Source organism: Miniopterus schreibersii (genome assembly GCF_964146895.1).
Source record: "Miniopterus schreibersii genome assembly, chromosome: 1".
Taxonomy (NCBI): Eukaryota; Metazoa; Chordata; class Mammalia; order Chiroptera; family Miniopteridae; genus Miniopterus; species Miniopterus schreibersii.
In genome coordinates this window covers 168,800,874-168,813,060 of record NC_138101.1, presented here as the reverse complement: position 1 = coordinate 168,813,060, position 12,187 = coordinate 168,800,874, and the positions used below count along the sequence as shown (strand labels likewise).

Sequence of the window (12,187 nt, the reverse complement as noted above, 5' to 3'; positions counted from 1 at the left end):
TCTTTTTTTTTTTTTTTTTAAAGCTATCTTTATTGATTTCAGAGAGAGGAAAGGAGGGGGAGAGAGAGAGATAGAAACATCAATGATGAGAGAGTCATTGATCGGCTGCCTAGCCTGCAACCCGGGCATGTGCCCTGACTGGCAATCGAACCCCAATCTCCTGGATCCTAGGTTGATGCTTAACCACTGAGCCACGCCTGGCCGGGCAGTCATTAATAAATCTTTACTGAGCACATGCTATGTGCCAAGCACTGCCCTAAATCCTCACTAAACAAAACAGACAAAAAGTCCAGCCCTCACAGAGGTTACATTATGTATTGGTGTGTGCTTGGGGGCAGAAAGAAGAAACAATAAACACAATCAAATAGAATATAGTTTGTTGGAAGGTGACAAGTACTATGAAGAAAACAGAGCAAGACAGAGATCACAAGTAGGGGAATGCAGCTTTAAATAAAATAGTAAAGTAAGATAGACCTTTTGAAAAACATTTGTAAAGCAAAGATTTGAAGGAGACATGAGAGTCAGCCATGCAAATATCTTAGGGAAAAAGTAGTCCAAGGAGGGGCAGCAGCCAGTGTAAAGGCCCTAAGATAACCAGTGGGGCTGGAGGGAAATAAGCAGGGGGCAGAGTAGCAGCTAAATTAAAAAGAGGAAAGGGGTGATGGGGAAAGTAGTAGTGCCCAACTTCTGGGAAGCCTTGCAGGCCATAAGGACTTCAGCTTTTACTCTGCATATAGAAAGTCCCTGCAGGGTTTTGAAGAGAGAAGTGATATGATCTGGTTACTGTGTTGAAAAAGACTGTAGCGAGCTAGGGTAGGTAGAAGCAGAGAGACCAGTTAGGAGACCAACTGCAGAAATCTAGGCAAGAGATAAGAATGCCTTGGACCAGACTAGTGAGCCATGGAGAAGGTAAGAAGTGGTTTAATTTGAATATATTTTCAAGATGAGACAGAGACAAGAATGCCAAGTGTGAAAGAGATAAGTCAGGGATAGCTCCAACAGGTTTTTTGCCTGAATGTTGGCTGGAGCAGCCATCAAATGAGATAAATCAGACTGCACCTGAGGCAAGTTTAAAAAGGAAAATGGAAGTTTAGTTGTGGAGTTGACTATAGCAAAACCTCGATATAACGGACTAATTCAGGCGAGGAGGTGTCAGTTAAAGCCGAAAGTCCGTTATATAATAAAGTAGGTTTTCCGAAATCGTATGCTAAAAAATTGACAAATTAGTTTAGTTTACCTGTTTTTACTTATGAGACACGTTTGTGTAATTAAAATTAAGTATAAATGAAAGTTTAATTTCACAGAAAAGTTTTCTGTATGTATTACTGAATTTTAAATTTATACTGAATAGGTCTAGTAAATGGGTGCATTCACCAGTCACCAAGAGTAAACAAATGCACAAGTCTGGGGAGCGGCTTAGCACATTTTGGAACTTCAGTAGGCAAGCATTAAAATTGCTGCAGAAAGTCACACCAGGCTACAACGGAACCAATTAGCGCACTAGAGGTATGTTGTGATCACATGCTAATCATTCTCCAAACATTGTTTACAAGCAGTAACTCTGGATTTAAATATGTGGACTATAGTTGTAGATCTGGCCTAATTCGCTAAAATTTGTTTAAAATAACAGTGAATTAAAAACAACAACAAAAAGTTAATTATGAGCAAATCTTGGTTGAAAGCATTTTAAAATTAACATGGTATTAATTTTCACAATGTACGGGCAAGAAATTTTGTCCATTAAATCCAAAGTCCATTACATTGAGGTCCATAAAACCAAGGGTTTAGTGTACTTAATATCCAAGTGGAAATGAAATGTGGAATAGGTTGTCTGGAATGCAGAGGGAATTTTGGACTGGAGATATAAATACAACCACCATCAGCATATAGGTATTTAAAGCCATGACATTGGATGCGATCACCAGGGAAGTATAAAAAAAAGTGAACCAAGGACTAAACATTTCAACCTCAAGAACAGAGGACGAATTATAAAGGCAGTGTGAGCAAAGCAATTAGTAAGACGAGAAACCCAAAGAGCAATGCCCTGAAAAGAAGGGAGTGTACAAATCACTTTGCTGAGACCAGATTTAAGTTAAGGTTAAAAGTTCCTAATCAGCCCATAGTAGTTATGGTGACATGTAAAATACTAAATTATATCCTTAAAAAAAGAGTTGAACATTTCTTACACATCTCCTAGGAATACTATATTTCCTGTTGGAGTCTCTACTAAAAGTATTCTTAGTACTAAAAGTATGTTTTGCCTATCTTATCTTTTTAACATAAAACCAATTAAAAGGCTATACCATTTTTAAAAAACAACTAAATGGTTCACACTATCATCTCTCTCAAAGATCAAAAAAACATTTAAATACCAATTCAAAACCCTTCCCAGTGCCCCCTCCAACGCAAACAGTTATAAATTGTCATTACTTTTCTTTTTCTAGAGCTCAGATACAGAAAACTAATTAAACTCCTTAGTTCACTGCACTTAAGGTTCTTCAAGAACCCCTTTGTTTAATTTTCTGTTTACAGAAAAAAAACAGCTTATATTCTTATCTAACCCAACATTATCATGTGAATTTCACATAAACTACATTTTTAGGATCAGAACACCCAAAGTCATGTTCACAAAACTAAAAAGATGCAATGAAACTCAACTCTATTTATGCAAAAGGGTGATCATCAATGTCATTTCTAAAGAAACAGTTACTTGCTCCTAGCCTCTACATATAACTTTTGAAGGATTTACTTTCAAAATAACTAAAAACAAACAGTTCACAGAACAAGCAGTTTATAAAATGTTATCTTCAAATAATTTCAATGTTCTAGTAAAGCATGGTCTTGCTACATTACCTTGTAATGTATTAGGTCAGATTCCTAGGAAACCCAAGCCTTCCTGAAGCCATCAAGTTTAATTTTTATTAAAATTTAAATTTTTTACAAAGCATTGTGAAATCTTTTAGATTAAAACTTTCTTTGCTATAAAAAAATTATAATACGCATGCAATTAAAAATACGTCTTCGATATATTTCAAGTAAAATTCAAGTTAAGAACTTAATGATAGTAACAATCCTAAAACACAGATCCTTTAGAAGCCTCAAAAAAAAAAAACCAAAAAAAAAAAACACCCTTCACTTAAGTCCTTTAGAAAAGCCACAGACTGCTATTTACCATTGAATTATGAAAATGTTCTCCCTACTAAAAGCAGATTAAAGCCTATAAACTAGAAGGAAGTTTGGGGTGAAAGACCCAACTTGAAAATACACCAAGCAAAAGAGACTACTGATATTAAAGGAGAATATAGAAAAAATTAAATTGGAACCAAAATCATGTATTAATGGTTCTTCATAATGCTGACCCTGAGTCATCAAGGTTAAATAATATTCAATATCCTTTATAATTTCAAAGTGCTTCATAAACATTTAAGAAAAATTTTCATTAGGCTTTGTTATAGTTTAAGCTTCAGAATGAGTCTCAGAAAGGTAAAGTAAATAGAACACCTCATTCTCTAAGCTCTCACCTGATAAGAGTACTGTTATAACTGTGGATGCTGCAAAATTAGAGACATTTCTAATTTAACGTTGAGGGAGGGGGTAATGAATTTTTCTTAGAATTTACAAACAATAAGCCCAGCTATTCCTTGCTAAATCCTTTAACTAAAGGGGGTAAGGGGAGCCTTTTTTGTCAGAGAACACAATATGAAAATCTATAGCAAGGCTTGTACACCCAAAATACAGATAAACTGAAGAGTGCTCCAGTGTCATTCTTGAGAGGATCATTCCAGTCACATCAGCAACTGCTTTAGGCAAACTGGAGACAGTGTTGCCAAGTGCCCGCTAGGTGAGGTATGGAGAACAAGTGCAATCTAATTAGCAAGAACTCAAACTCTCTAAGTCGATTCCTACGCAATTCAGAGTGTTTAGTTCATCCCAAAGTGGGTATCTTTAGCAGACTACGAGTGTGCACATTTTTCAAAGCATCTTTTAAAAAAACCCACAGCTTTAAAGAGTTAACGTCAACTGTAGCTTTTAAAGCAGGACTTATTCAGATACCTGCTAAGGAATCCTTTACTGGAAGAGGCCCAACTACGAATTTAGACTCCTTCCTCCCAGAAGGAATGGCTAAGATTAAACAGCCCAGTCTTTAACCTAATCAAAGTGCCGCCGGACGAGGTTAGGATGCCGCTCCCCGCGTCTGGGGCTGACGGTCTCTGGCGCACACATGCTCCTTCACGACCGACGTGCGGGGCTGCAGAGCCCACACCAGGTATCTGATTACCGAAAGACTTTTCTAGGCTGCCGGCTTGGTTTTCCGCCGAGGTCTCCAAAGCCAAAAATCTCATTGTTGGAAACTGAAGGGGGAGGGGGAATCAGTAAGGAAGACACACCCCTCCGGGAGAGGAAGGGATAACTTCCCCCGTCTCGAGGGCGGTCCACAGATTTTTCCAAACTCTCCCCTCACCTAGCTTTCCCATCTCCAACCGCCCCCCACCAGGACCCGGGGACACGCACAGGGCGGTGGGAGGGGGCACTGAGAAGGGGGCGAGGGCCAGTTCGCTAAGTATCCGGAGGGAGCGGCGAGGACTGAAATTCCAGCATGGCGTAAGCGTGGCCCAGCTCCGGCCCAGGGACGCCGCGGGAGACGCGCTCCGTCCGTCCACCGGCCCTGGAGGCGGTAATCCGCCTTCCCTCCCGGGGGCCCTCAGGCCCAGCTAAAAATAGGCGCCTCGGTCACCCCAGGGCCCTCTCCCGCCGACCTCGCCCTCGAGAGACGTCCCCGCGGGAGTCCTCCGCCGCGCTCGGAGGCGCCGCGACAGAGCTGGGATCGGGCCCTGAGCTGTCCGGTGAGGCCGAGCGACCCTCGGAGCCCGCCCGCCGCGAAGTCCCGGCCCGGACAGGAGCCCGGCGTCGGGGACCGGGTGCCCGAGGCCTACCCGGCGGGCGGCTGCAGCGGGCGAGGTTCCGGCCCCGCGGCCGCGCCCCCCAACCGGTGCGGCCCTCCCGCACGCCCTGGGGCCCCGCGGCCGGCGCCGCCCTCGCCCCGCGATTCCAGGGGCCAGCGCCCGGACTGGACGCGGCCTGCTCGCTCTTACCCTGCTCGGCGGGGGAAAGGAGACGGGGAAGACGCGCCGGCACCGGCACTACAGCCCCAGCCGCCCGCTCCGAGGCGCCGCCGCCGCCGCAGTTGCTCAGGTGCCGTCGCGCCGCCCGGCACGGGGCGGGGCGGCCCCGGCACGTCCGGGCGTCTGGGACGGCGCTGCCCGGAGACCGGCCCCTTAAAGGGACAGGCGCCCGCCGCCTCGGCCCCCGCGCGCTCTCGTAAACCCCCCGTCCCGCTGACGGGATTCCCGGGCTTTCCTCCCGAGATAACGTTCCGCAGCTGGGAGGAGGGTGGGAGCTCAGGAGTTGGAGGCTCAGCGGAACTTCGTCCATTCATTAGCCCTCTCTCCGTCTCTCTCCGTCTGTCTCCTTCCCCCAAAGCTGGTTTCGCCTTACAGAGCCCTCCCGCCGAAGCACCACCTGGCCCTCCGCACTGGAGGATTTTTTTTTTTTTTTTTGGTAACCTTAAGCAAGTGGTACTGGATTTCACCCTGCCCGCCCCAGATTCCTCTCCAGAAATCAGAACGAAACCTTTCTGTCTTCCGTCTCCAGAGTTTCTCCCTGAATTCTCCTTCAGGGAACCCTAGCCTCAAACGGAGAGAAAAATGAAAAACCGACGCAAATAAACGTGTGTGGCAAACATTGTGAAGCCGTGTGTCTGCCCGCTGGTGGGCATTCTTTAAGCCAGGGGTAAATACCTAGAAGCTGCAGCGGGAAGGAAAGGTTGGCCAGAGTCCCTGCTTCTAAGCTCGCTCGTTGCGGAGAGGATGGCAGCGATCGCCCTGGTCCTCTGGCAGGTGGGACGTGTCGCCCGCCGTGACTCACGCCGGGTGCCAGGCACTGCCCCGAACTCATGCAAAACACTACGAGGGCTCCTCAAAAGTTGGGCGAGCTCAGGATGATTCCAGTGCTTTGAGAGCGTGGATAAGAGACACATAAAATCGGGACTCATCCCTGACCCCTCCGCCTTACATCCTGACAGGGAGGGAACAGGAGCAGGTCCCTAAGGGATGGACACCCGAGCGCTTTCCACACCCAGGGAGCGTGTCCTGTGCGCGGGCGGGCTAACAGCGTAGCATACATTTGCGTTCTTATGATTATTGTTGTCTTCGTTTTCTAGGGCACCTCCGAAGCACAGACGGAAACTGAAGAGTTTGTGGCAGCCTGAGACGTTGAGGATTCCGCCAGTCTTCGGCCACTGTGTTCTCCAACATGCACCCTGTCTTATTTTAATTCCAGAAGCGTCCTCGTTTTCCTTTCTCTGTAGGGTTACTCAGCACCTCAGTGGTTCCAGTACCCTCAAAGCAATTTATCTTTGAACCACTGGCTGTCTACTGAGCATGTGCCAAGAGGATCCAGCTTTAATGAAGGAGCGATGCCATTAGTCTCTTAATACAAAGCGGTAAATGTATCGTTTCTGGCATGGAGTTCAAGGACTCCTGATTAGTTTACAAACATGTAATTTCCTCTGGTTAGTACTGCAGCAGGTTTTAGGTTAGAATAAACCTGTCTACCATTTTCCTGACTTCAGTAAAACTACAGTGATATTTTAGAGACAGTAATGTTTAGGTATGTCAAGTGGAGTTTAGGGACATGTTTACCCAAAATATACTACAAGACAATAAGTGGAGTTTAGGGACATGTTCACCCTAGATATACTGCTTCCTATAGTCAGGGATCACTTATTTTTCTGTTCCATTATTTGAAACAAAGAAGCATAAATGTATCTACTATTTCAGCTTTTCTGGGTGATTGAACTTTGACTTTTGAAAAGGAAGTGATCTATCTATTCACATCAAAACAAAAATATTTCCTAGAATGGTAAGCCCTATTATGCATGGTAAGCCCTATTAGGAATTAAGACCTACCCTTTAAGTTTTGAAGTATAGTATAATATAATATCATTAGCTATAAATCACATATATAATTAACCTAAGATCTAATTAACCTTGATTGCTGCTTACCATCCTCCAATGTTTCTGAAACCAGCAACTAACTTGCTAAAGAGGATTAACACTCCCAGCATCTGAGGTACCTCTAGTTGGAACAACTAAGTGTTTTTTTTTTAATTTTTTTTGGAACTATAAAGTGTAACTCTATTACCTAAAGAATGCTTTTTTTAAATTCCTATTTCATTTAATGCCACTCTGATCTTGACTATTTCCTTCCTTCTGTTCACTTTGGGTTGTGTTTGTACTTCTTTTTCTAGTTCCTTTAGGTGTAGAATTAGATGATTTATTTGGGATTTTTCTTGTTTCTTGAGGTAGTCCTGTATAGCTCTAAACTTCCCTCTCAGAACAGCTTTTGCTGTGTCCCATAAGTTTTGAAAAGTTGTGTTTTTATTTTTATTTCAAGATAGTTTTTGATTTCTTCTTTGACCCATTCATTGTTTAGTAGTATGTTGCTTAGTCTCCACTTGTGTTTTTTCCAGTTTTCTTTCTGTAGTTGATTTCTAGTTTCATGCCATTGTGATTGGAAAAGATGCTTGATATGATTTCAATCTTGAATTTACTGAGGCTTGTTTTGTGACCTAATATGTGATCTGTCCTGGAGAATGTTCCATGTACGCTTGGGAAAAAATATGTATTTTGCCTTACCACTATGCTGTACACCTAAAACTAATACAAAATAATATTGAATGTAAATGGTAATTAAAACAAATAATAAATACATAAAATATGTTTTCTGCAGTTTGGGATAAAATGTTCTATAAATGTCAATTAAGTCAATCTAGTCTAATGTAACAATTAAGGCCATTATTTTCTTATTAATTTTCTGTCTGGATGATATATTGCTCGATGTGAGTGGGATATTAAAATCCCCTACTATTACTATATACTATGGATTTCTCCTTTTATGTCCATTAATAATTACACCTCTTAGGCCACTGCCATCTCGGACCTCCTCTCTCTTTTTTTTTTTTTAATCTACCAAAGTGCAATTTACTGGAGACTGCCTTTTGATTTTTAGCATTTGACAATTCTCTTTTTTCTGAATTTTAGAAATGTTTTAAAGACACACAGTTACACATCTCTCCAGCAGATAGAAAGAAAGCTGGCTATTCCTGTTTTGTTCAGGGAAGACTTCCCAGAAGTGGTAAGTTATGTGGAGATTTGAGTAATGTGTGAGTAACAGATTCCATCTCCTGCACCACCAGATCAGGATGGCAGAGATGAAAATACAACAGAAACAATTCACAGAACTGAAAGTAAAAGGAAGATTCCAGGTCCACCTTCTCCGCCCAAATGATGGAGTGAGAAAGTTCATAAAAATATTTACAGCTGCAGGTCTAGAAATAATCAGCTATTCTAACAATAACTGCACTTATTAGAGGTCTGCATTGTGCCCCCATTGACACGTAGTCTCTTTAAGCATATGGCATTCAAATGCTTTCATCCCAGACCGAAGATAACCACAAATTATTTGCCACTCTTTGCACAAAGTGGAGGGGATCTGTGTCCCCTCCTCTGTGACTGCTATGACCAATAGAATATGCCACTAGTAACATTGCCAAGTTCTGGGCCCAGCCTTGGAACCGTTGATCTCAGAGCCCTAAGCTGCCACGTGAGAAGTCTAACTGCTTTGCTGGAGAGACCATGTGGAGAGGCCCTGATATTTCTACATGGGGAGTAAGAGAGACCCAGCTCGGCGCAGCCTTCCAACAGCCCCCACCAAGGTGTCTCATGTATGAATGAAGGCTTTTAGTACCTCAGACATCCACACCACAAGCTAAATACCACCAAGTGACTCCAGTCAGTACCACATGGAGCAGAAAAATCACCCAGTGAAGTACTGCTCGAATTTCCGACCCCATATAATCTTTGTGATTTTTTTTTTAATAATTTGTTATGCAGTAAAAGATAAGCAGAACATCTTTCTTCTACTTCTAAATAGCTGCAAGAAGCATTAGTCTCAAATATTTAAGTGGAAGGAAGTTTCCACTTTGCCCATGCAATCCCAAAACATCATTGGGGCCTTTCAGGGGAAATCTGGTTAGGAATGCTGTGAGCAGGTAAAGCTACTTTGTAGCAACTTAATATTTATTGAAACCACCTTCATGTCTCCCATCTTCAAAGGCTGTCCAGTGATTGAAAACTGGTGAATTTAATGAGGAAAGAGGAGCCAGCATGTGTAGTGCATTCACACTGTCTGGATGTTTGATGTACATTAGTTCTCACAATCGTCAAAATAGCCCTGTGGGATAGTACTAGACTCACACTAAATAACTAGCTCAAGAGCACAGAGCTCAAAAATCAGCACCTGAACCCAGATCTGTTTGACCCCAGTCCCACACACGTGTCACTGCACTGTTTTACTCCCAAGGTATAAACCTTAGGTATGCATACAATTAAAATGAGAGTTTTTATTTATATACAGTTTTCATTTACTCATGGTATCTTTTTTATCATTACCATAAATAATAAGCAGATATATAACACTAAGTTAAATCAGCAATATTAAATTGGCTGCCAGCCATCATCATGTAAATTCTTGTAACAGAAAGAATTTAACATTGAAATATGTATGTTTTGTCGTAGTAAACCTAGCAATTGGCAGAAACAACCTTTACAGCCTCTTTGATTCTTGATTCCATGATTTTATACACTTCTTACAAGGATTTTGTTAAATATTGAATTTGCAATCACAGAACCTAGTTTTGCTCCCCAGCTCTGCTCATTTTCCTTTGGAAAAGTCTCTTCGCTTCTCAGAGTTTTTGTATTTCCTCTCTGATTAACTGAGGATAAGAATACTTAGTTCTAAGGGTTAGTGTGAGAATTAAATGAAGTCATGTATTTTAAAATATTTTTAAAATGGTATTATCTGTTTTTACTCAATATAAATATTAAATGAGGCATTATTAAATTTATATCTGAATAATAACTACCATATTAGCTATTCATATATTGTATATAATTGCTGATTCTACCAACAATCAAGTGAGATGTAATTATGCCCATCTACAGTTGAGAAATCAGGGTTAGAAAATCAATTAACTTGCCTAGGCCAAATGGCTAGTAAGTGGCAAGCTGAGTCTGAAACTCCCAAATGCAGCCTTCTTCCACTCCACCAGACTGTCCCGCACATACCCGCAGGCTGGTTTATAATCTGCTTGTACAGCATTTAAAAAAAGGGAGAGTTGACATCTTTCCACTCACATCAGACCAAACCACTTTTACCCTCCACCAGACAGGTAGAAAGCGTTCTTATCTCTAAAAACCTTACATGTTAATTCAACATCCTTCCTCAAACAGCCACTTCAGTGTTTAAATGTTTACTATTCCTCACTGTTGTGTAACTCTGTGTTGTAACCTCAATCTTGGATACATTTTTAAATCCATGCTCATTGTTATAAAACACTTGGCAAATAAAAATAAACAGGAGAAAGTAAAATTTTACATATATACATATATATGCACACACATATATAAAATCATCGGTAGATTCACATTTAGAGATAAGCACAGGTTACACTTAATTTCTTTCATTTTTTAAAATCTGTGCATATTTTTCTTGTAGTTATGATTGCAAATACCAAATAAAGTAACATGAAAAAATTTTAGATAACATATTATTTTTTAACATCTCATTTTTTCTAACTTTAACTTATGAGCCCTGGTTGGGTGGCTTAGTTGGTTGAGTATTATCCTGTGCACTGAAAGGTTGCAGGTTCAATTTCTGGTCAAGGCACATACCCAGGTTTTATGGGTCAATCCCTGGGTTATTTGAGTACAGTAGGAACCGGTCAATGTTTCTCTCTCACTCTCTCTCCATTCCTCTCTCTTTAAAAGTAATCAATGAAAACATATAATTGAGTAAGGATTTTAAAAAAAGATTAACTCATGAAGTTGGCAGAAATATTGCATATTTAAAGAGACAGAATTTTTAAAAATGTGATAAGTTATCTTTGATTGGATCCTCGTGCAAAAAAATGTTATGAAAGATATTTGGGGTGCAAATTGAGATTTTTTAAATATGAACTGGGTGTTGGATAATATTAAAGGACTATTGTTAATTATCTTGGATGTAATAACATATGTGGTTGCAATATGTGTTATGCCTTTATTTTTCAGAAACACCATTGAGGTATTTAGGAGTAAAAACCATAATGTCTATAACATAATTCCAAATAATTCAGCAAAAATATAGATAGATAAAGGTATTAGAAAAATGCCAAAACCCGTTGAGCCTAAGAGATAGGTATATAGTTGTACATTGCATTGTTTTTCAACTTTCCTCTATGTGTGAAATTTTTCACAATAAAGTGCTGAGGGAAAAACCCAAAAGAAACATATGGTTATTGTAGAAAATTTGCAGAAAACAGAAAAATGTAAGGACAAGAATCAATGTGGTTTTAAACCTTTTTTTATATCTTTTGTGATGCTCACATTTCTTGATAAGTACTTGGAGAGTTTATTAAAATCAACCCTTCAGTCTTTTCCTTTCTTTAATCCAGTTACTCCCAGGTTTTATTTTCCAGTTCTCTCCTCATCTTTGAGGTTCTCTCAACATTTTTTGGCACTCTTTAATAGTTGATGCAACATTTTTTTCAATGATAAAGTAAGATTTTATTATACATTCCTTTCAGGAGAACCTAGCTTGGTGAAACCAATTTAGGTATACACTACATTGTAAATGCATTCTTACGGCTTTCCTCTTAATGATAAGCTTTTCTTGTACATTCACATTACAACTAGAAGTATGATGTCTACCTATTTTTAAAGAAAGAAATCTAGCCCAGCAGATGTGGCTCAGTGGATTAAGAGTCATCCCATGCACCAACAGGTCACTGATTTGATTCCCAGTCAGGGCACATGCCAGGGTTGTGGGCTTAATCCCCAGTAAGGGCCGTGCAGGATGTTTCTCTCTCCCCCCCCCCACTTCCTTCCTCTCTCTCTAAAAAGTAAATAAAACATGTATTTTTAAAATTTTTTTAAAGAAATGTATTTGTAAAGTGTATCCAGATAACATTTTATATAGCAGTTACAGTAGTACTCAATAATATCAAACATATGATTTAAACATTTAAAAGCATAGTCCAGGACAAGTGGAAACTATTGCATGCTTTTTCTACTTAATGTTCATTTAT

The 12,187-nt window shown here is 40.6% G+C and overlaps 1 protein-coding gene across 7 annotated transcripts in view; it reads right to left on the bottom strand.

Annotated features, from left to right (window-relative positions):
- The window catches only part of KTN1 (kinectin 1), a 96,255-nt gene extending 90,761 nt beyond the window's left edge, over window positions 1–5,494 (bottom strand). For 6 of the 7 annotated variants that reach the window (XM_081150879.1, XM_081150880.1, XM_081150883.1 and 3 more), the window contains exon 1: window positions 5,094–5,468. The gene's annotated coding sequence lies outside the window, so the exon portion shown is untranslated. Of the gene's footprint in view, window positions 1–5,093 lie in introns of all 7 variants that reach the window. The other variant, XM_081150882.1, reaches the window with a different exon arrangement.
- Between the last annotated feature and the right edge of the window lie 6,693 nt (window positions 5,495–12,187).